Below are 26063 nucleotides of genomic sequence, written 5' to 3'. Positions count from 1 at the left end.
TCAGTTCTGTCCCCTGAGCAACGTTTCCAATCTCATGAATAATGGTTAACCAATAAAGCAACAACAACAAAAAATTCTTCCTATAGCATGAGTTTTCAGTGATAAATGAACAAAAGCATCACCAAGCACTCATCTCTGAACAAATGCCAAAAGCTGATTCATTCTCTGCATGACATTGCTGGTTTCATCCTACCATAAACTAAAATATCTGCTAGCATGCACTTGATAGTAATCGCTCTTCCACACTCCACTCCACTGATATTATGCAACAGCCAACCATGTCATTTAACAAAGGAGTTTTGTCAATAACTTCTGGTTTCTCTCTAAGGATAATGTTTGTCTTTAACTTTCCAGCTGATTTTCCAAGTGTCTCTTCAATAATATGGCTCATTCCTATTTTTGCTACAAGGATCCTTTAATGATGCTAATAAAATTATAATCTCTAACCTACCTTTAGCCATACAATACATTAATTTTATAAAGGAACACATTATTGTGTGCTTGTCCTAGAAAACTTCAATAGTATAACAGAGAAGCCACTGTGCTTTGTTCAAAAATGACACAAAAACATCCATGGCTTCATGCCATTATTGGACAGAGTTTCATAACAGGCCATGATTACAGATTCATTTGGTCCTAATGGGGATAGCAAGTACAATATAAAATGGTTTTGAGACCGTCATTGTCCTATTTCCACTTGTATTTTTCAATTTTAGCAATTGTTCTGAAATTGTCATTCTCAAAGATTCCCTTGTCTCTAAACATATATATTCCCAATTCATACACAGAGGGATTCAGTTTTCTAAGCATATTTATGGCATCCTGAAATGTAGCATTTACAATTCTATTTTCATCACTATTTTTACACTTTGATTAACTACTTTTGAACCACTTATCTAATTTTATGAAATGGGAATACAATTTAAGAACAGCAAAAACAAAAAAAATACTATTTTAACAAATAAAAAATAAGTAAATGATATAAAAATTATATTAAAGAACATGAAGTGAACTATTAACAAAATGTAAGCTACACACACTCACCAGTGCAGTCTATGCAGCACAAGCACAATCTTAAATATTATAATATGTTTTAAGAACACAAGGGGATGTCTGCTGAAATCATAATTAAATGGCCTGTCTCAAGGCCCTACATGCTTTGCAATACCCACACCACCCTTCTGGTCTCATTTCTGACTTCCCCCTCCTCACTCCACCCACTCATGCTGATCTTGCAAATCTCTGAACATATCCAAACACACTCCTTTCTTGGGGCCTTTGCACTGGCCATCCTCCCTGCCTGCAACTCTATCCCTCAGGTATCTGTATTAAGTAACTTCTCTTACCTCCTTTTAACTCTTTGCTTAAAGTCTCTTCCTCCATGAAGCCTACTCAACCACACTTATACTGTCCTACTTTCTCTTTCTTCCAAAGCTCTCATCTCCTAACATCATATATAATTTAGCTATTTGGTTTATTACCTGTCTCCCACCTCCCACCTGCCTGCCCCCAACAGAATGAAAACTCCACGAGGTCAGGGATCCTGGTTTTATTCATTGATATATTCCCAGAACCTAGATCAAAGACCAACCCACAGAAGGAACTCAATACATATTAGCTGAATGAACAAATACATGAATGGATGGATGAACTAAATTTTTTCTTTGCTTTCCCCTTATAACCACCAAACTGACTATGGATCTCACTTTGAGAATTAAAAAGAAAATGGTAACTTATCAAAGGTTTTTAAACAAAAGAATTATATCAACAGAATGGTATTAAAACTAGACAAGGTCAGGAGATAATTTAAAGTTTGGAGAGGCTAGATCCAGAGAGTTTGGTTAAGAAGTCAACCAATGAAAGAGATAAGGAAGGCCATAAATTTCCAATTACTGGCACTTCTTAAGTGGTTTATTTCCAACCTACAATGCACTGATTGTACAATCAGTATACATGTAATTGATATGTAATCTATGCTTATGTATACAGTATACATACATTGCACACACAAACATATATGTCCAACAAGCCTAGAAGAAGCTAAAGACATTTCTCCATCATATGGATATAGTTCATATAAAAGCTTATAACTTGGGTCATAGTTAGGATGGCCATAAATCCTAGTGTTTCTGGCACAGTCTCAGTTTATACTTGTTGATCTAATACCCCTTATAGTTTGTACCATATTTTACTCCCAAAAGTGTCCTTGTCTAAATTTTTTTAAATTACACAGTCATCCTACTTATAAAAAAAGATACATAGGCCACGCGCAGTGGCTCACGCCTGTAATCCCAGCACTTTGGGAGGCTGAAGAGAGTGGATCATTTGAGGTCAGGAGTTCAAGACCAGCCTGGCCAACATGGTGAAACCCCATCTCTACTAAAAATACAAAAATTAGCTGGACAGTAGAGGCACATGCCTGTAATCCTAGCTACTTGGGAGGCTGAGGCATGAAAATCACTTGAACTCAGGAGGCAGAAGATGCAGTGAGCCAAGATCATGCCACTGCACTCCAGTCTGGGCAACACAGTGAGACCCTGTCTCAATATATACAGTATATTATAACACAGCAAGTGAGCTGTGCTACAAACACACAATTCTTTGGCAAAAGAGCATAGCAACTATTGCAGAAGCAAGTGCCACAAGCTTCATATATCTAACTTTAGTAAAGAACCCAAACTCTTACCAGGTCACCTGCATAATCTCAGACCTCCCATGAGAATTTTCATGTGGTAAACAGACACACCAGTTCTCCTTTTCTGCAACTCCTCTGTATGAAAAGCTGAGACCCAAACCAAACACTGGAGACATAAGAGAGTACAGAAAACAAAAGCCCTCTTATTATCCTCGTGGCCCAGAGAGCTTGGAAACTAAGAGAATGTGGAGTCAAATCTTCACAACAACAATTGTGTTCCAGAATCTCAGTAAATATCCAAGATCTGGATCAGACACTAGATCTTCAAACTTGCATTCCTACCTGTCAGAGCCATGGTAACCATCGGGTCTGCAAACAGGTTTTGTAGAAACTGCTATCCTAAATCACAGGAGTTCTCCCAATTAGTGTCAGCCCTAGATATATGGACGGGTGCTAATTCATATTGTGCTTGAAGCCAATAATAATATGGGCTTACAGCCATGGCAGACACTTAATAACTTAAGAATAAAACTATTTTATTCACTATGTGTGTAAATAGATGATGAGAAATTATCTCATTCTCCTATCTTCCTCCTATTTCATTTTTTCTTATGTATTTTTCAGTTTTAAATTTTTCTGATTTTCTATCTTTGCATTTAATAAATAAAAGACTGAAATAAAGCAAGACTCAAAATCTGGTGTTGGAAGTGGGGTGATGAAAAAAAAAATCAGGATTCCTTAATACCTAGGATAACTAGATAATTAACTTATCATCCAAACCAGGGCACTTTCACATGTGAAAAGGGGTGATTTTGATAATTAAGATAAATCAACAGGAATAAACAGGCACTGTCACAAGCAAAGCAGGGCATCTGGTCACCTTTCTAATCTCTCATTCATATCCTGATACAAAAGGCATCCTGTGTGTAATGAAGCAACCTCTGCCTCTGTTAAATCAATCAAACTTCAAACACAGTCCTCTCTCTTTCAGGCCAGGCCTGGCTTTTGATAACAGAGCTGGGAAGGTTTTCACCCAATGTTGCCATTCCCTATCCAACACACCGAGCAAAACTGGTTCCAGTTTTTCCCAAGAAAGCAGTCGGCAGTGCACAAGAATGTGGATCCAGGCCAGGCCCACAGCAAGCCCCAGGCAAGGAGCCTCTGGTTTCTCTTAAAGGAACACTTCACAACAGAGAGAGCCACCTGGTTAGAGGTTACACAGATACCAATGATACAGATTGAACAAGCATTTTGAATGCAAGATCATTTCATTGATTCCTGGGCACATATTAAAACTGGGAAGATCTCAAAAGCCACCTCTCCTGCAAAACACATTCATCTAGGAGAAAACACCACAGCATCTGTCCGCAACTATAGGTAACAACCTTGGTTTCTTTGCCTTTGGCTGAAATCAGTGTTGCAAAAGCCTTTTAAAAGAGTAAGAAAATATGTTTTTCTCCCAATATCACATTGCCCAAGTAAAACAGAACCAATGCTTACTTTTATTTCTTGCCTCCTGTTCAGAGGGGTCACACATTGCTCATATTCTTCATTAAATTTAGTCCTGTGGCTGGCAAATGTTAATTTACTGGAATATTTTCCTTCACATTCATAAAGAGGGAAAACAAGTTTTGTGATCTAGTTGCAATCTACAGCACACAGATAATTCACAACAGTGGTAGGCGCAGAAAAGCTCCAGCTGGTTTATCTCAAATGTTCAGAATGATTTTTATTTCTTTACCGACACCACAGTCATTCATAAAGATTCATTGCCAAATGTTGCCCAATACCGTGATAGAGGCGATGGTGAAGCAAATGTCTGAGGCTGGGAAATCATCACAGAAGTACAGTACTGCCCAAACCTCAGAGTCTAAAGCCAATTGCTGGGGATTAGGAAACCACCTGTCATGGAGATGGTGAAGGAAACTGAATTCAAACTAAAGCAGACTAAAGTCCTTCCAGCCAGGAGACAGTATACAAGAGCTAAGAAAGGTGCAAGTGATTTTCTTCCAGAAGCAGCACGATTATTTTTAAATTCAAAGACATTTTTGTTAACAAACTGCTTCACATAACCACATGGAAGCCAAAATGTGCCAAAGAAACAATCAAAACAAATAGCTCAATCAGGACTTTTTGAATGTTTAAAAAAAAAAAAAAATTAAAGCTGGCTAGACTGCTGGATGGTAATTTTATAATGTCTCCTTTAGGAGATCAAAATTATGTCTTTGCCACCCTCCACCACACCCTACTCCACCTCTAATAGTGAAGTGGCTAATTTCTGAAGAATACAATGACCCTTTATGCCTGGCTTCTCTAGTCTGCTAGGGATGCCATCTGTCTCCCATGCTATATAAACAATCCCTGCAGGAATCTTCTGATGACCAAACAGATTAGCAAACTCCAGATTTTCACACCATTAATTATATCCCCACCCAGATTAGGCCTTTTGTTTTAATAACTCCAAAGATAAAGTTAATATCTGATCTTTCTTTCTTTGTAGGTAATGTGTGTCATTTTAAAGATAACCTCTTGGAACACACAGCCATCTGTTGGGAAGAGAGAGAGAAAAAAGCTCTCTCTAGGCAACAGAAGAAATTAAACCCTGAGGGAATAGGAGATAGAGTAAAAAGAAAATATTTATGAGACAAACACATGGAGGACTCTACTAATTACACTGAAATATTTTTCTTCTAAATGACAAACTATAGAACACTACTCCAAAAAAGACAAGTTTCACACTTTGACAAAGGTATACATAGGAAAACAGAGTTTGCGGGAGTCTAGGACAGTGAAAGCAGAAATCGTATCCAAGAAAGGCTAAAGGCCCCCGAAGTTTGCATGCCGTCCACCTCTACCTGTAATGATCACAAATGTTTTCCTTCGTGAAGTTTAATATCGATTGAACCCTTGTAACTCTAATTGTGAGCTCTCCGTACTGACTCTAAAGACGTCCAACTCTAAAAGAAACAAATGTGCCTGTAAAGATGTTCTCTAAATTAATAATAATAAAAAACGAAAAGCACCCGAGCGCTGCTAATAGAGAAGACAAGGCATGAGAGAGCCAGACCTCTGCAGTCGCGCGTCCTCGGAAACGTCTACGTCTAAATCTGCAGCCCCGGTTTCCTCCAGGCCCCAAGCTCCAGCAGAGGATGTTCGCGGCACATTCCCAACCGAAAAGGAAATGAAGCGTCCTCTCCCTCAAGTGATGCTCAAATAGACCCCAAAGTGCCAGTTTCCCGGGAGAACCAAACCATCAAACACGTCCTGGTTCCTCTCGCCCGCGTTTCTGGGCAGCAGAAACCGAAATGTCAAATGAATGACCGCGCCGGGGCGCGAGGGAGGAAAACAAAGCCACCTCCCGCCGTCCGCTACCTGCGGCGAGGGCCGCGCGCTCACCTGGGCTCTGCGCCGGTCGCCGCGGGCTGCGGGTGGGGACCGGGCCGCGGGGCGGGAGGGCGCCCCCGCAGCCGCCCGGACCCGCGGCCGCGGCGCCCTCCGGCCGGTCCGTGCGCGCCGCGGAGAAAGCAGGCAGCCGGGGGCGCCGCTACGCGTCGCATGCAGCTCCCGACTGCGGCGGCCGCTGCCACGCACGGAGCCGAGAGTCTCCGCGCTGCAGTCCCGGACAGCCAGGCGCGAGAAGCGCCCGGAGAGACTCGGCGCAGGGGCCGAGCGCGCCCGGCGCGCCCCTCAGCGGATCTTCCCGCCGCCCTCCGCCGCGAGCTGAGTCTCGGCTTGCCTTTGTGTTGGCATCCTCCTAGCTCGCAGCGACACCCGGAGCTCCCGAGGCGGCTCCGCGCCGCCGCCCACCCCTGGGTTACGCCGCGGCCCCCGCGCGACCCGCGGATTGTGTCGAGTCAGCAGCGGCGGCGGGGACGCGCGAAACCATGGCTCCCGCCCGCGCTCGGAAGGGCGCCGGGGATCCTGCGCCGCCGGAGGTTTGCGGCCGAACGCGGCGCAGCCCCGAGCGGCCCCGCAGCGCCCGGGTTCCCCGCTGCTCGCTCTCCAGGCGCCGGCCCGCCCGCGTCGCCACCCTCTCACCGCTCCCGGCCGCCCGCCCGCCACCTTCCTCCCGCCCGGGTGCCCGGCGCCCGCTCCGGCCGTGGCTTCCAGGTTTGCGGACAGCCAAGGGCCGGGCCCCCTCACCTCCAGCCCCGCCGGCGCCCCTCCCGCTGGACGCTTCGGCGGCATCTGCCCGCACCGCCCTGCGGGACGTTGGGCTGGGAGCTGCCGGCACGTCGGGGACCGGCGGAAGGGAGGCGGGGGCAGAGGACATGAGGGACAGCCAGACCTTGGCCAGTGGGACCTCCCTGAGGAAGGTGCGGAAGAACGGGGCGGGTGCAGCTGGGCGGAGGACGAGTCCCGAGGCTGCGGCGGAGCCTGAGCTGCTCTCCTTCTGCGAAGCCGAAGGACAGGATTCCTAGAGTCGTCGCGGAGGATGGAGGAGACCCACTGAGGTCATGCAGACAGGACTGTTCCTAAACCCCACCGGAAAGCTGAATGGGGAGTCATGCCTCGGTTTCCCCAACTGCAAGGGCAAGACGGTAACACTTATGTCGCACACACAGGGTGTGGTCACGATGAAAAATGGATTATTGAAAGCGTTCCCGGGATACTTTGCCTAAAGAGGGCACTAAAATTAAAAATTACTGTATTAATACTTTCGGCTTTCTATTTACTTCCATAGCATCTTCATCAACTCATTCCCACTTAGGAGAAAAAGTAAAAATGCTGAAATGTAAAGATACTGTGTCCCTCCCCTTGCATCTATCCAGATATGAGGAAGATTTATTCAGTTTTACAGTTTATATCCATACGAAGGAAGTCCCCAAATAATGGATATCCATTCCTTTGGGACTTTTGAGTATGTGTGCTCAATATTATCCATCTCTCTGCCTTTTCTGGTAACAGTGGTTCATTATTCCTATGGGAACTGCCCTTCCCCCTCACCCACAATGAGTCTTTGTGGTTCCAGGGTACTGACACCTCCCACCTCATCCCCCAGAACTAGCCAGTCATCTTCTGGACCGCAGTGATCAGTTCTGGGATGGGCACGTTGGTCCAGAAACTCGATCCGGAGCTTTGGATGCATTATTGCAGAAAAAATATGCCCTTTAAACTAGCATAAATGGGAAGGGTATAAGCCCATGGTACCGAGGACCAACGATGCATGCCAATGAAGCCAACTTTGAGGGAAAAAAAGCTGAGGGTAAGAAGGTGTTGTCTTACCCTCTCAGAAACCTCAGCAGATAAATGTGTCTGCAGTGAACTCTATCCTTGAAGCCAATAAATCCTCTCCCTTTTATTTCAAGTCAGTTTCAACTGTGTTTTGTCACATGCCACAAAGGAGCCCTGACTCCTTAGACCCTGGATCTATCAGCCCAGGTATCACTGTTAGGCTCCTTCTCCACAGAATCAATGAACCCGCCCCACATAAGGTCCAATTCCAGCTCTTGCTGGAAGAACAAGGATCCTAGTGGTTCCCACATGATGTTCTCCTTCACAACTTGCTCAAATCCAGCAACCCCACACCTGAAATCCTTAACTTCCTGTATTGATTAACTACTGTGTTACATTCTATTAAAAATGGACCAGGTGTAGTGGCTCACACCTGTAATTATGCCTGAGGCAGGAGGATCTCTTGAAGCCAGGAGTTTAAGACCAGTCTGGGCAACTTAGTGAAACCCCCACTAACATAAGAACAGAAAACTAAACACCACATGTTCTCACTCATAAGTGGGAGTTGAACAGTGAGAACACATGGACACAGGAAGGTGAACATGACACACCAGTGCCTGTGGGGGGCACTAGAGGAGGGATAACATTAGGAGAAATACCTAATGTAGATGACAGGTTGATGGGTGCAGCAAACCACCATGGCACACGTATACCTATGTAGCAAACCTGCACGTTCTGCACATGTATCCCAGAACTTAAAGTATAATAAATTTTAAAAAAATAATATAAAAATAAAAATAGCCAGGCATAGTGGCCTGAACCTGTAATCCCCGTTACTCTGGAGGCTGAGGCAGGAGGATCAGTTGAGCCCAGGATTTCAAGGCTGCAATGAACTGTGATTGCACCACTGCACTCCGGCTTGAAAACAGAGCAAGACTCCGTCACCCTGTAGGGAGAGAAAGAGGAGGAGGAGGAGGAGGAGGAGGAAGAAGAAAAGAAAGAAGCCTAAAAATGAATAGAGGTAAAGTGAATCACCATTGCTGTCCTAGGTTTTAAAAAACATTTTTCTCTCACTTTAAAAACAGCCCCAACTACCTTTAAAAGTTTCTACGTATCAACCAATAAAACCGAGACTAAGGCATCAAATAACATTAATAGCAAAGTCATCCTAAAAATCTCAGACGTGCAAAGCTGTGTAAAGATTAGGTAGCTTCTTTCACACTGCACTCCCCATCGGTCATCATCACCACTCCCCTTCAAGGGATTTCTGACTGGGTCTCACTTATCCTCTCCTGGAACCATTCCCTTAAAGAGAACTCAATACTACACAAGCTGGCCAATTCTGCATTGAAACTAGCCTGACGTTAGGAAGTGATCCCTTGTACTGAGTTTAAATACTTCTTCCACCTAACAGGACTCCAGGCACTAAAGACAAACTTGTGAACCATGTGAATTGTCTCTTTTCCAAGATCTTTGTATGACCCATAACTGCTTGTCATATGGCAATGTGTCCTGACTCTTCATGATCCTAGATTACTTCCTTTCTATGGATGTGCTCAGGTTTGTGAATGCTCCTTCTGAAGCATATGGCCAAAGCTAAACCCAAAGGCAGATTCCAAGAAACTTAATCTCCAACCCTCTTCCAACAACACAGGAGGAGCCTAAGAGACATGTTTGTGGGGTCTTATATTTTTGTAAAATCTTCCAAAGTAAGATATTTTAATCTCAAGAGATTTGCAATGGGCTGAATAGTTGTCCTCCCCCAAATTCATGTGTTGACATCCTAACCCCTAATATGATGGTATTAGGAGGTGGGGCCTTTGGGAGGTGATGGAATAAGTGCCCTTTAAAAGAAACCAAACAAACAAACAAAAAAACTCTCTCACCTTCTTTCTGTTTCTTGAGGATACAAAGAAAAGATGGCAGTCTGCAACTGAAATAGGGCCTTCCCCTCATCACAACCACACTGGCACCCTGATTTCATTCTTCTGGCCTGAAGAATGATGAAAAATAAATTTCTGTTGTTCATAAGCCACTCAGTCTAGGATGCTTTGTTACTGCAGTTTGAACTAAGACAAGACTGCTCTCTCTTTGCATTCTAACTTCCCTGTTGTCCAAATTCCCCTTGTGTCTGAAAGAACTGGAGTGATTGTGGACTTTTTTGAGATCTGGCTAAGGGGAAGTTGAGTTACATATGTGGAATATATTTATGTGATCTGTGGGTGTTAAAGCTCATTGTAACAGTGACATCTATTTTGACTGTGCAAAGACTTACAGTCACTTGGGCCCTTCAGTGTTGTGACACAAAGGTAAAGAGACAGAAATTATACCACCAAGTATTAATGACTGCATCCTTCAGCACCCAGCACAGAAGCATATGGGTAATGAGATAAATGATATTTGAAATGTATGGATTTAGAAGTAGAATGTGGAGGCCAGTCACGGTGGCTCACGCCTGTAATCCCAGCACTTTGGGAGGCCGACGCGGGCGGATCAGGAGGTCAAGAGATCGAGACCATGGTGAAACCCCGTCTCTACTAAAAAAATACAAAAATTAGCTGGGTGTGGTGGCGCACGCCTGTGGTCCCAGCTACTCAGGAGGCTGAGGCAGGATAATTGCTTGAACCCAGGAAACGGAGGTTGCAGTGAGCCAAGATCGCGCCACTGCACTCCAGCCTGGCGCCTGGCGACAAAGCAAGACTCTGTCTCAAAAGAAAAAAAAAAAAAGAAAAAAAAAAGAAGTAGAATGTGGAAAACCCTCCCACATCTTATTGTTTGTATGTGAAAGAAATTTGATAGCAATTTTCCCAAATTTGAAAACAATTCTAAAAATATGTTACTTTCCCAATAATGCATTGTGGACTCAAAAGAAACTCCTCTAAACTATCAATAATAAAAACAAAATTTAATCAACTTTAATGAAAAGACAGAATATCTATTAACTCTATAGAACATAATGTCACAAAATCATTTTCATATAGAGAATAAATCAAAGAGTATAAAGCCAAAATACGTAGAAAAAACATATCACAGAGGTTTGTCAGGCAGTTAATTTAAAAATCATGGCATTTGGTGGTCTAATACTTGTAAGATTTATTTTTCTTTCTTTTTTCTTTTTTTTGAGATGGTGTGTCACTCTGTTGCTCAGGCTGGAGTGCAGTGGTGCGATCTCAGCTCACTGCAACCTCTGCCTCCTGTGTTCAAGGGATTCTCCCAGCCTCTACTAAAAATACAAAATTAGCCAGGTGTGGTGGTGGGTGCCTGTAATCCCAGTTACTCTGGAGGCTGAGGCAGGAGAATCGCTTAAACCTGGGAGGCAGAGGTTGCAGTGAGCCAAGATTGCACCACTGCACTCCAGCCTGGGCAGCAGAGTGAGACTCCATCTCAAAGAAAAAAAGGTGGGAGCTTCCAATTGAAGAGGTGACTAACTTAAGCACAATATTGCCTTGAGTCATTTCTGTAGTATTTTATCTGTCAACGATCCTAAGAGAATGAATTAATAGTTACAACTAGGGAATTTAAAGAATGACCAAAGGATACCTATCTAAATGCCAAAATATATTCTTAGATGTATTGCGACTTTTCTGCCTTTTTAAAGAAAATATACTAAATGTAATTGACTCATTATTTTTGTAATGGCTATGATTTATTTATCATGCTCTAATTCAGTGATACTCTTAGAAGCTTGTATGTATCAGTGGTCTTGCCCCTACTCTAGATGACCTCAGGCTACTACTGGGTTTTTTATTGTTGTACTTTCAAAGTAACTTTTTCTCTAGAACCTCGCATTTTTTTCTATCACCACTCATTTCTTTTTCCTTTCTTGATAATCTTTCTTATCTCATTCTAATTTCCTGCTTATGGTTTTATATGGAATTGAAAAACTAAATAAATATTCTCATTAGAACTTTGTCTAAAATGGCTTGTGGGAGGGAGAAGATTCAGTGGATAATGGACATGATCTTTGGTGCATAAATTTTGTGATATCTATTTTGATTGCTCAGTATCCTTTCTGTCTTCTAATTCTCACTCATTGCCAATGGTGAGAATGTCTGGGTTCTCCATTTCACATATTCATTAAGTAAATAATAACCACTTACTAATGAGCCAGGATCTCTTCTAACTATTGAGGATGCAGAGGTATACAGAATAGACAAAAATCCCTGCCCTTGTGATGCTGATATTCTAATGGGATAGGGAAGCAGAGGTCAAATAATAAGCAACATGTGACAGAGTGTCAGTGCTTACAAAATCCATATGCTTTCCTAAATTTTCCATCTGGAATTTAACCAGTTGTGATGGGTGTTACTTATGGCTATGAAGATTAAGAATATAGTGTGACTTCTCTCATTCTCTTTACCTTCATTGGAAACCACAGAGGCCATGTGTTGAAAAGGTATCCTCACAAAAGGAAGAAGCTTAGATCCCTGAGCCATCATTTGATGGGGACCTGTAATGTGAGCAAGAAAGAAAGTATTAAGCTACTTAGATGTGGGAGTTGTTTCTTACAGCAGCCAGTATTAATGATCCTGACTATAATGGAAATTGGTATTGAAAACTTAAAATATGTTGTTCAGGAGTTCAATAGCAAGCATCAAGGAAAGTAATGTTGGAAGCTAGAAAGGTGATGATAATAATATGCAGTGGCAAAACAATGAGTAAAATGTTATTGTGATAACTTAAAGCTTATCTTGTGCCTACTGAGTCAGTAGCTCTAAGTCAAGTGATTGAAAAGAAACAATTAGTAATGAAAACTATTCATTGCAAGGTTTCACAAAACAGGATGACTTCCAGAAAGAAGTAGCCAGTGTTCAAATGTTAGAAAAAAAGAGAAATGTATGAAAAAGAGATATAGAAGATATAGGGAAAATAATGTGGAAAAAAAGAATATAGACAGCCTAGGAATTTGTGTCTTTGCAGACATAGAAAGGCTAACTGCTTTTAGAGCTCAATAGTAAAAGATAGGATTTATAAAGGCTTTGAGAGACAAAGACCCAGTTAAACTGGGGTGAGGAAAAGATCAGATTTGAGGGTATAACCAGGTAGCTTCAGGGTTACCATTAGGTTGAGAGGTTTAATCCATTTCCTTGTGGCTCTAGAACTAATAGGCCATTTGTTTCTTCAAGGCAAGTGGGAGAACCTATCTTTCCATTTTTTGTCAGACAGAGCCTTATATAACCTAATTAAGGGAAGATGACATCGTATCATATATCTATATCTAGATAGAGATGTAAATTTATACATAATATAATATTTTCCATATTCTGTCAGGTAGAAGCAAGTCACATATCTCACCCACACTCAGAGACTTCATTCATTTGTCTGCCTAAAATGGATATTTGGTGACCAGAAGGCAATAAATTTGTTTTTACCAATAACTATGTGCTTCTATATCTTTCTCAGCCTTCCTGTGGTTAAATGGCAATGTGACTAATTCCATCCAATGAAATGTTAGCAGAATATGGGTCACATCTGTGCTGAGATGGTGAATTACACACCGTGCCTTCTCTGTCTCCTTTTCCCTTCCGTAGAGACCATGAAGGCCACATTTTGAAAGATAGCAGCATTGCAACATGGAAGTCTGGTTTTTGAGTTCCACTTGGAGAAGAGCTACTACCCAAGAGAATAGCTTCATTTGTCCCTAGACTTGTTACGTGAATAAGAGATAACCATTACTCATGCTAAGCCACTCATATTTGGGAATTATTTGACAGAACTCCTAGTGTTATTTATCCTAAGCACAAATAAATTTCAAAATGTAAATTATATTGACATAAGTATAAGAAAAGAGAAGAAGATGGAGATAGAAAGTTTTCAAGGGGTTGGGATATTAGATAGTAACGGGAAACACCCTCCCTGAGAAGATTATTTTTAAATAAAGACTTGAGAAAATTAAAGAACCAAGCAAGCAGTCATGTGGGGGAAGAGCATTCTAAGAAGGAGGAACAGGCCAGGCGCAGTGGCTCGTGCCTGTAATCCCAACAGTTTGGGAGAGCAATATGGGAGGATCATTTGAGCCCAGGAGATCATGACCAGCCTGAGCAACACAGTGCAACTCTATCTCTACAAAAATTTAAAAATTAGCCTGGTAGGGTGGCACATGCCTGTAGTCCTAGCTACTCAGGGGGCTAGGTGGGAGGATCACTTAACCCTGGGAGGTCAAGGCTGCAGTGTACTATGATCAGGCCACTACTGCACTCCAGCTTGGGGAACAGAGCAAGACCCTGTCAAAGAAGAAAGGGAAGGGAAAGAGGATGGGGAGGAAGAAGAAGGAGAAACAGCAAGTACAAAGGTGCTGACTGTCGCAGAGATTCTGTCCACCATCACCTTGTTTTTCAATTCTTTACAGTAGAATTTGCCCATAACAAGATTCTAAAAAATTTATTATTTTTATGAGCTTCATTCATCCATTTATTCAAAAGAGTTAAGTATTCCAGTATTCCACCGACTAATACAAAGTTATGAATGTAGTGTGAATATATGTATGATTCCACTGGAAATGTATTATCACTACTAATACTTGTGTTTCATTTTGTTTTGTGTGTATGATTTCATCTTTTCTGCTTGGTAACAAAAACATTGTTTTAATCTAAAAAAAAAGCCAACCTGATAAAATTAGTCTGACATAATAAAGGAATCTATTTAGATTAATTCTCAACTTGTTTAGTTTGTTAAGACTCAGTCTCCCAGATTTGTCTCCATTCTCAAGCTGGTGGCTGGGAAGAAAGGTAGCAATGGTGGCTTCTGTGATTGCATGACGGCGGCTGGGTTGCTGGATCCAGCTGTCCACATGGCATCTTTGAGCATGCTGGCCTCTCATGGGGAGTGGCCATCTGGGTTTCCTGGACTTCAGAAAGTTGACTTGTCCACCCTGGTGATTCCGCTTATGGCAACTGAAGCCTATGGCTGCTGTGACTCACAGTTTGATCTCTCAGCTTGCACAAGGCCCAGCATTGCTCCCTGGCTGATTTGACCTCCTCGTAGTTGCTGCTGCTGCTGCTGCTGCTATAAATTCCTCTAACATTTTAGTCATATATGCCATTAATTCCATGACCTGGGCTCAGTAAATAAAGTTAAACTCAGGGTTTCCCTCTGCCTAACCATGACACTGCACCCTTGAATTTACTTGGATACAGCTGGTCTCAGGTTGGCACCAGGGAATCCTGGGAGGCAGTTTCCTTCCTAACTCTTAATTGTAAGCTGAAGTAGGAGTCCCTGCCCTAACATATCCCCTCTTCTAGGCCAAAGCCTGGCAAGGGCACATGTTTTGAGGAACTGTGAGCCTCTCCTATCTCTGCCTTCTCCCATGACCTGCCAGACCTGGAAGAGATGTCTTTTCTTTCATCGCCCCTTCCTCTCGGACTTCCTTCTGGGACTTCCTCTGGTCAGAAGCAGAGCCTCTGGGCTTCCCAGTGCCTTTACAGCATATGTTCCCTCCCAAACCCAGCCACACTGCTAAGCCTCCATGGAGGTAAGGATGGGAAAAGAGGTCTGCTTAACAATGAGGGGAACTAAATCCGGAGGTTTTTAAAATATATTACACTTGCATTATTGGCAAAGGGTATTGAACTCAATAATTTCGATATATAATTCCCCTTTTGAGGAATTAATTCCACTATTATTGTAACTTAATGGTGAGGAAATTGAAGTACAGAAAGGATAAGTTGTTTACCAGGATGAGCTCCAGGTTTGGACTCCTTGTCCAGTGGTTTTTCCACCATGATGTATCATCTCTTGGGTGAAGCTAAGATAGCTTTAAAATTACTTCTTACTTCTAAGATAGCTTTAAAATTACTTCTTACCTGAAGACACCTAAAATTATTCTTGCTCTCATTCAAATTACTCACTTGCTCAGATTTCTTTTCCATTTGTTTAAATCACTTTTTAAAGTTTCTTATTTTCTTATTGTTTTTATTTGTTACTATATTTCATGATGGTAGTAAACCCCTGATAGAATTTTTAGTAGTATTTATATTGGAAAAGTCCCAAATCACTTTTTGAATACATATATATATATATATATATCTTCATAACTTCCTGAGATGAGGAGGCAAAGTAAATAGATGTGTAGAAAGAGATTCTCAAGAGGATAATACTTCAGTTATTATCCTTTAATATTTGGTTACCATCTGTAACAATATGGGTGAATCTCTTAAGCATAATTATGTATCTAAGAAATATCAGCTGGACGAGATGACTCATGCCTGCAAACCAGCAATTTGGAATGCCAGGGCGAGTAAATCACATGAGGTCAGGAGTTCGAGACCAGCCTGACCAACATGGTGAAACCCCGTCTCTACTAAAAATACAAAATTAGCCAGATGTGTGGTGGCGGGAGACTGTAATCCCAGCTACTCAGGAGGCTAAGGCAGGAGAGTTGTTTAACCTGGGATGCGGAGCTTGCAGTGAGCCGAGATCATGCCACTGCACTCCAGCTTGGATGACAGAGCAAGACTGTATATATATACACATATATATATGTGTGTGTATATATGTGTGTGTGTGTGTGTGTGTATGTATATATATAGTGAATGCTTTAAATGTATAATTTTTTTCTTTTTGATAGAAAAATAGATCAGATCAACTCAGCAATTCCACTTGGCTCCAAATTCGATCTCAAAACAGATTGTGTTTATTGAGAAGACTGTGGGTGATGCTACAGCTTTTGGCTAAAGGAAAGACACCTTTCCCAGAAGCTGTATCATTACTGAAACTTGTGCCAAAGAGTTTATGTTGTGATTGAGGACACAGAGGTGACAGCTGATGCAGCAATTAATTTAAGGAAAGCTAAAGTGAAACAGAAACATAAAAAATACATTGCTAAATTTAAAATGTGAGGTCCTAGAAAAATTAGATAAAATTAAGAATTTTAATGATGGTTCCCTTTTAAGTGTTATTCTTTACCTATGTCCTGGGCTGATGTTGCACCACACAAAACTTATCCTTTGGCACAGGTTGTCCCTGTATGTCAAGCCAATTCTCTGGAGACCCATGTTCTACCCTTCCCTGCCCTTCTTTGAGTCCTGGGAGGCTCACCCTATGGACCGCACAACAGGCTCTCTTGCCCTCTGGAACTGGAGGAGGTTGGAGAGGAGGGAGAGAAAAAAATGAGAGTGATTTTTCCTTCCCAACTTCCCCCTCGACTTGGTGATGCAAGTCCAGCATCCCTCCTGTCAGTTCATGCCCCTTCTACTGCCCCAGCCCTCTCTGGACTCCAGGGACATCCTTGCCTTTCCTTGTCCCTTTGTGCCTATGAATAGCAGCAGCACCCCAGTGCTACAGGTCCCTGGTTGCCTCAACATTCCTTGTTAGTTTTCTTAACCCTGTCCAAGCCTCTGCAAATAGACGTTTCATGACATTACGTACAACATTCCAGCTCAGCATGCCTTCTATTTTCTGCTGAGCTTTTAACCGACATTCTTTTTCAGTATATTTACACTCCAAGAAATGACAGATTCAGACACAGTTAGAAGTATATTTATAGTAGACAGTCTTTACATTTCAGATTAATAGAGTTTGGGTCAATGCAGCCCAAATCAATTGCCTTCAGATCATTTCAGGCCTAGCTTCATTGAGAATTTTTACTTACATTTTGAAGGTTCGAAAATTTTAATTTTATCAATTCACCTGGAGATAATAACCATAGGGAATCTATTTATGTCAAACACACCCATTGGACACTGATAATTCCACATTTTAATTTATTAACTTGTAGAAGAGAATCGCTGGTATCAAAACTATTAGGCCATCTACCCAGGGTTCTCCCTTCTGGTGGATAATATTGTTTAGAATCTCAAATAACAGATCAGATGTTTATATCATGATGAGCACAGAGTTAAAACTAGAGGCACTGGATATTTTTAAGGAATTTTTCCATGAATTTATGTTGACGTATGAATTGCTATTATATACATGGTTATATGCCTACATTGAAAAAACAAAACCAAAAACAGTACACAGAGGGAATACTACATAGTAATAGGAATTAACAAACTATAACTAAATACCAATACGTCTTGACTTACGATGGGGTTGCATTCCAATAAACCCATTGTAAGTTGAAAGTGGAGTTTTGACTTACAACATTTTCAACTTACAGCAGGTTTATCCAGATGAAACTCCAGCATAACTTGAGGTACATACTGAATGCATGTTGCTTTCACACCATGGTAATGTGGAAAAATCATAAGTAGAACCATTGTAAGTCAAGTTCTGTACAACCATTGTCTGTAACAATATAGTTGAATCTCCCAAGCGTAATGTTGAGTGACAAAAGACAGAAAAGAGCATATATTGGATGGTCAGGTTAGTGGTTACCTTGGGTGGGGAGGTTATGATTGTCAGAAAGCCATGAGGCGGGATTCTGGGACGTTGGTGATATTCGCTTATTTAATCTTGGTGCCACTTATACAGTAGATTCATTTCTGAAATTTTATTGAGCTGTACGTTTACAATAGGGGTGTACCTTTTGTATTTATATTGCATGTCAATGAAAAGTTTTTAAAAATTACCAGTACCACTTTTAGAACCAAAGCTTGCCCTCTTTGGGACAATGTTGTAGACCTACTGACCAACTATCACCCAACTCTGCTTCTCCAAGGGGGTGCTCATTGACAGTACTAAAAGCTTCTACCGTGACATTATTTCAAGTAATAATGTCCAGTGTTACAACTATCTTACATTAGCATCTTATCCTTTTCGGATATCTTCCAGATGAAACATAACACTTTTTCAGATGATAACACTCTGGTCTTGTTCACAAAAATGCTTAGAAATCATTTCTTAGGCTAGGTTATTTCTGGAGAGTCCCATTGATGTGCTTCAGTTTTTTAATCTCATTGTTTATATGCCTTCTTGATACATAGAGAAGTGATTTGTAACCAGATGTGTGCCTTGGAGTCTCCACATGCACTGAGTCAAAACCTCTATGCTTAGAGTCTCTGCTGTGCTCTGAATGTTTGTGTCCCTCCAAAATTCCTGTGTTAAAACCTAATGCCCAGTGTGATAGTGTTAGGTGGTGGGGCCTTTGGGAGGTGATTAGGTAATGAGGGAAGATCCCTCATAAATGGAATCAGTACCCTTATTTTAAAAAAAAGGCTCAAGGTATCTTGTTTGCCTCTTTAACCATGTGAAGACACAGCTAGAAGATAGCATTTACAAACCAGGAAATGGGGCCTCAACAGATACCAACTCTGCTGGTGACTTGATCTTGGACTTCTCAGCCTCCAGAACTGTGAGAAATAAATTTCTGTTGTTTTTAAACTACCCAGTTTATGGCATTTTGTTATAGCAGCCCAAACAGACTAAGACAATCTCCTCCCACTTTCTTGTCATATGTATTTCGAGGCTATGTCCCAGGTGAATTGTTACTTCCGTAGTTAAAAACCATGCTCCTATGTGAACAGATATTTATATGCCAATGTTCATAGCAGCATTATTCATAATAGCCAAAAGGTGGAAACAACGCAAATGTCCATCACCAGTACAATGGACAAATAAAATGTGGCATGTACAAACAAATGAATATTATTTATCCTAAAAAGAAAGGAAATTCTCACTCATGCTACGATATTAGTCTAATGAAATAAGCCAGACACAACAGGAGAAATATTTTATCATTCTATTTATATGAGATACCTAGACTAGTCAAATTTATAGAAACAGAAAGTATAATGGTGATTGCCAAGATCTAGGGAGGGGGGAAAAAGTGGAGTTGTTGCTTTGAATATGGAGATTCAGTTTGGAAAGATGAAAAAGTTCTGGAGCTGAATGGTGGTGATGGTTGCAAAATAGTGTGAACATACTTAATGCCACTGAACTTTACACTTAAAAAAACATTAAAATTGATAATTTTATTTTATATAAATAAAATCACACACACACACACACACACACACACACACACACACACACAAGATTACTTTCCCATAGTCCTACTTAGCTGATTTTATACCAAAATACATACACACACACACACACACACACAAGATTACTTTCCCATAGTCCTATTTAGCTGATTTTATACCAAAATAAGCTAAGGGGGTGTGTGTCATAATAAGTTAAGGGGAAGAAAATCATAAAATCAAGCCCGAGGGTCACCTAAGAAATTGCCACGGTGCCAGCAGCTCCCCATTTGAAACCCAGCATTTTTCTCTGCTTTGCATGTGGACAGAGATCTGCACTGTGGCCACTTTGGTTTTTGTTTATTTTGTCTGGCTGTTGACTTGTGGGATCAAACATTATGTGCTCAGCCTACAGCCTACATATGGTTCCTTTAGCTTGTTGATTAAAAGCAGCCTCTTATGTCAATGAGCTCCTCAGGAAGCTAAGCCCTATCTGGCAATAGTTAACATGCCAGAGGGACTTTGTTTAAACATCATTCAAGAAATGAAACTAATAAGCATTAAAGAAACCCCACAATAAAGAATTTCTTTTCACTTTGCCTTAACTCTTTTAAAGAAAATATCGCTTTTCTCTGAGCATACTATAATTATTTTTAGTAATGAATAGTTTATTATTTTAGGCATTTGATTCTTTTCATTTAGTTTATTTACAACGAGTTTTGTCTTACAACTCAGCTGTCAAAAAATACAGGAAAACCTTCCTGGCCTTCCCACTTTGGGGAGGAATTCTGATTCATTATGACTTCATTGACATTCAACATGCAAACTTCTGTAAAATGCTTAGTATGTATCAACAACATTAGAAAATTACACTGTGATTAAAATTGTCCCAATATTCTTATTGTAACCATTGTATTCATGACAATCAGACTTTCACTGGTAGATTTTCTAATATAACTATAAACTCTCTAACCACTTCTTGAAATCCAGTAGCAAATACATATTTTTTCTTTTGTTAACTAAAGCTGTGGCAAATATAAGGTGCTAATATTCCTCTTCCTCGCTCCACCATTACCACAAAAAAAGAGAAAATGCCTCTTATGGGCTAAAGAATTGATGAAAATGACAATATGGGGACTTTTCTACTACCAAGTATGGTTCCAAATTAAAGTGCATTGACTTAAGGCAATTATCTTTTAGATGACGCATACTTTTATGGTTAGTAGAATGTAATGATAATTATCTTCTCAACCTGCTACACCCAAGCAGCAGTGGGTTTGGGAAATGTATAACATTTCAGACACTTTTTACCTACCACTCCAGCAGCAACTGATAAAATTTATTTCCTTGCTAACAGAACATTGACTTCATCTGGGGCAATAAATATATTAGTTTCCTGCTGCTATTGTAACAAGTGACCACAAATTTGATGGCCTTAAAAAGCCACAACTTTATAATATTGCAGCTCTGGAAGTCAGAAGTCTGAAATCAGCTTCACTGGACTGAAGTAAGGCAGATCTACCTTCTGTAGGCTCTATTTCCTTGTCTTTTCTAGCTTCTAAAGGTCACCTGTTTCCCTTTGCTTGAGACTCTTTCCTCCATTTTCAAAACTCATCACTCCAACCTCTATTTCCTTCTTCTGCTTTTAACCCTCTTTCTTCTCTCTTACAAGGATCCTTGGGATTACAATGTCCCCATATGGATAATTCAAGATAATCTCTGATATGGTTTCGCTGTGTCCCCACCCAAATCTCATCTTGAATCTTAGCTCTCATAATCCCCATATGTCATGGGAGGGACCCAGTGGGAGATAATTGAATCATGTGGGTAGATTTTTCTTGTGCTGTTCTCGTGACAGTGAATAAGTCTCACAAGATCTGATGGCTTTATAAAGGGCAGTTCACCTGAACAGTCTCTTGCCTGCCACCATGTAAGATGTGCCTTTGCTCCTCCTTTGCCTTCCACCATGATTGTGAGGCCTCCCCAGCCATATGTGGAACTGTGAGTCCGTTAAACCTCTTTTTCTTTTTAAATTACCCAGTTTCAGATATGTCTTTATTAGCAGTGTGAGAACAGACTAATACAATCTCCCTATCCCAAGATCCTCAATGTAATCACATCAGCAAAGTCTTTTTTCCATATAAAATAACATAGTCACAGGTTTTCATGGATTAGGGTGGCCACTATTCAGTCTGCCACATGTAGCTATATCACCATCTAAAATAATACATTTGTATGTATTATTTAATATTAAATTTTGTAATAATTAATATTATACATTGTATAATATTATAAAAGTTATAATATTAAATTTTAGATAATCATAAGCAAATAGGTGGGCCTTTGGGGAAGAACGGTTAAAGGATGTTGATTTAGCTGGAAAGCACACTCTTTTCTTCTTCCTCTTTCCTTCCTTCCTTCTGCCTCAAAGACAGACATGATGGGGGGAGTTCAATAGCTACATTGGATTGTGAGGTTAATACCAGGCATGTAATCTATGCCTAGGATAGTGAAGCAAAAAAGGTAGGATAAGCCTAGGGCTTTGTAGAGCCCCTATACTCCATTCTGAACTGCCAAACTCTGTGCTTATTGCACATGAGAGAATAAACTCTTGAGTATTTAAGTCACTGTTAACGTTTACGTTACTATCAGTCAAACACAATTCTTGCCTAACTAACATCAACAAACTAATTCAGCAAATCTACCATGTCAGTTGGCCCAAGGGTATTTGTTGAGAGTCACATTGCACTGTGTGCCTCTGTATCAGTTGAGCTATCAAGCTAAACTTAACCAAAAATAAAAAAGAGTATGTAGCCCCCTATAACTGAAACTTTCAGTTAGGGCTGGCATCAGGCACAGCCTGACTTCAGGTCAAACTGGAACCCTAGGACCTAGGTTGACTCTGCCTCTTTGGGATTTCAACAGGCTGGCTCCTTTTATGGTTTCAAGATGGCTGCAACAATCCAATCTTCCTCGTATCTTTAGTTCCATAATCTCAGAAAAAGAGTGAAAGCTTCTCTTTTACTGAAGTTCCTACAAGGTCTTCTATTGAGTATTGATTCTAATTGTGTGAATTTCCTTGCCCTTTTTTTTTTTTTTTCTTTTTTTTTGAGACAGGGTCTTGCTCTGTCACCAAGGCTAGAGTGCATAGCTCACTGCAACCTCATGCTCCTGGGCTCAAGGGATTCTCCCACCTCAGCCTCCCAAGTAGCTGTGAATACAGGTGCATGCCATCATACCTTGCTATTTTTTTTTATTTTTTGTAGAGACAGTGTATTAGTCTGTTCTCACACTGCTAATAAAGACACACCCAAGACTGGGTAATTTATAAAGGACAGACATTTAATTGACTCACACTTCAGCATAAGCAGGGAGGCTTCAGGAAACTTAACAATCATGGTAGAAAGGGACGCAAACGCATCCTTCTTCACATGGAGGCAGCAAGAGAACTGCAAACCAAAGGGGGGAACCCCATTATAAAGCCATTGGATCTCATGAAAGCTCACTCACAAGCATAAGAACAGCATGGAGGTAACCACCCGACCTCCTTATGATTCAATTACCTTCCACCAGGTCCTTCCCACAACATGTGGGGATTATGGGAACTACGGTTCAAGATGAGATTTGGATGGGGATACAGACAAACCTTATCAGGTGGGTTCTGGCTATATTGCTGATATGGTTTGGCTGTGTCCCCATTCAAATCTCAACTGAATTGTATCTTCCAGAATTCCCATGTGTTGTGGGAGGGACCTAGAGGGAGGTAATTGAATCATGGGGGCCAGTCTTTCCCCTGCTATTCTGTAGTATCACTACCACAGAGTCTCATGAGATCTGGTGGGTTTATCAGGGGTTTCTGCTTTTGCTTCATCTTCATTTTCTCTTGCTGCCATCATATAAGAAGTGCCTTTCAGTTCCCACCATGATTTGAGGCCTCCCCATCATATGGAACTGTAAGGCCAATTAAATCTCTTTTTCTTCCCGTCTCAGGTACGTCTTTATCAGCAGCTTGAAAACGGACTAACACAGTTGCCCAGGCTGGTCTTGAATTCCTGGACTCCGGCAATCCTCCCACCTCAGCCTCCCAAAGTGTTGGGATTACGGGCTTGAGCCACCATGCCCAGCCTAATTGTGCATTTCTGAACCAACACCTCAGGGAAAAGAAGCTGAAATAGGTTAATTGGTTTGGTTTATGCCAATAAGGATCTACCCCTACAGATAGGAGTGGGGTCTGTCACGAAGTGGCTGAGAACCAGGGAGGGAATCATAAAGTGCCATAGTATGTGAGCATGTGAACTCAGAGGATGTCTAGAACATTTAAGGTGGCAGCAAACCACTTTCCTAAGAGATTTCTCCTGGAACCCAGAAATAGAATTTGCACTATCTCATGAGAACAATAGGAGACTGTCTTTGTTATATATATATAGACTCAGCTACTTTTTTTGGTCCATCAGTCTAGGTCCTTAAATGCTCGGTCTTTGTTTTCCCTTTTCCATATTTATTTCACATCTTTTTTTTTTTTTAGCAGTTAAATACTATTTTCAGAACTAAGCAAGAAAAAGCCCTAAAAAGAACTAAAGTAAAAAGAACTAAGCTAAAAAGTCCTAATTCCCATTTTCCCTCTCTTCCTCAGACATAGCCACTTCCCTGAGGTTGATGTATATAATTCTCATCCTGTGTTCATGGGCTTTTTGTTTCATTCTTGGTAACATTTTTCTTCATGTTCATATATTCAGATGCAAGATATACTATGGTTCAATCAGTTAATATCCCAGCAAGAAACTGATGGCACACTCAAAGGGTCAATTAGAGAGAGAATAAATAGAGGAGTAATGAAGGGACTATTTAAAAAGGGATGGGCAATTTCAAAGAACAGGAAGACATGGTAAAACGTCCAGGGAGTGATGAGAGTGGGAGACCCTTACCACCTCCGAACGTGAAGGAGGAAGGGAAAGAAGTAATGATCCCAGGGGCTGGTGTGGGCTGCAGCAGTGGGACAGGAGTCAGAAAAGAGCTGAGAACTTCAGCAGATAAATTAGAGGATCTCACTTGCTGTCTAAACCACGGTCTGCTAGGGAAATAAGTACCAGGCTCTCTTTCCTTCCTCCCCCGATTTCCTGTCTGTGCCTTTCATTGACCAAAACCAACCAGAAGCCAGGAGAACCTACAATATGTGATGCTGTCCATAAAGGTCAGTTTCTTGCAGCACAAAACAGGAAGGAGAAGGGGAGAAAATTGATTTGGAAAGGCAGATAGATAATTATCAGTGTGATTGTTTTGTATTTTCATAATTAACACGAATATTAGCAGATAGTGCATAAACTTAATTTTAAAATAATCTGTAAACGATTTCTTTCCATACAACCATAAACTAAAAGTCCAAGTTATTAAACTACAAGTTTTATTCCTGACACTACCCTTGTTTACTGGTATGAATTGGGAACAACAACAGAAAAGAGAAAGAGATGGAGAGAGAGAGAGGGATTGATTCCAGAGTTCCCTGAAGAAAAGGGTAGATTTGTTTTTCCTCTCTGATGTTTTACACAAGCAGCAAGAAAAGAGAAGTTTCTGTCTTCTTGTCAATTGAACAACTTCAGAATTGCTGAGTGTTCTACTTTCAGCTTGCCCTAGTGGGAAACAGAGATATGACAGCAGAAATAAATGCTGTTAGCAAATCAATACCATAAATACCATTGCCCTGCCTTAAAAATTTTCTTCATTGAAATACAATTTGAATACTGTAAAATTCACTCATTGAAAGTGTGCAATTTGATGGTCTTTACTATGTTTAGCGTTATGCATTCATCACCGCATCAATTTTAGCACATTTTCATCACCCCAAAAAGAAATCCATACTCCCTAAGTCATCAACCTGATGCACTTTCTTTTTCAGCTTTTTTGATCGTTTGGTGTAACACTGAAAGAACTAACATTACTGTATAATTTATATAGCTCTATGGCACATGCAAAATGTGCTTTTCTTCTAAATTCTGATTCTCAAAGCTGAGAGACTAAGCTAGGTTAATCTTTTGAATATATAAGTAACATTTTTCCCTTATTTATTACCCTTCGCCAGAGATGCCATAATTAGTTAAACGTGTCAATAACTACATGTTCACTTCTTACTCTTTTAAATTACTTTAGATATGTTCCAAGATATTAGTTTCGTAAAATTTCAGTTATCTTAAGCTTCCTGCAATATTGTATAAGACATGTGAAACACCATTTTGGATGCAATAGACTGTTTAAAAGTTTTAAATGATGTTATCGGCATAAACAAAAAAAATCACGAAATACCCAGAAGTTAGTTCTGCTTTATTGGGAATTAAGTAGAACCTTTATTAATGCACTCCCTTTAAATGTTCTTCTTTTTTTAAATTGATAAATAAAGGATGTGCACATTTTTTAGA

At 40.7% G+C, this 26063-nt stretch overlaps 1 protein-coding gene across 3 annotated transcripts in view; it reads right to left on the bottom strand.

Moving 5' to 3' along the window:
• The window catches only part of HECW2 (HECT, C2 and WW domain containing E3 ubiquitin protein ligase 2), a 382585-nt gene extending 375734 nt beyond the window's left edge, over positions 1-6851 (bottom strand). The window contains exon 1 of one of the 3 annotated variants that reach the window (XM_032278791.1): positions 6779-6851. The gene's annotated coding sequence lies outside the window, so the exon portion shown is untranslated. Of the gene's footprint in view, positions 1-5702; positions 5996-6031; positions 6089-6778 lie in introns of those variants that run through there. The other 2 variants (XM_032278792.1, XM_032278790.1) reach the window with 2 other exon arrangements.
• Positions 6852-26063: the final 19212 nt, after the last annotated feature.

Source organism: Sapajus apella, unplaced genomic scaffold, assembly GCF_009761245.1.
Source record: "Sapajus apella isolate SASKATOON/1434 unplaced genomic scaffold, GSC_monkey_1.0 scaffold10, whole genome shotgun sequence".
NCBI lineage: Eukaryota > Metazoa > Chordata > Mammalia > Primates > Cebidae > Sapajus > Sapajus apella.
Note: the sequence above shows the minus strand (reverse complement) of the source record. Positions and strands in the feature narration are given on the sequence as shown.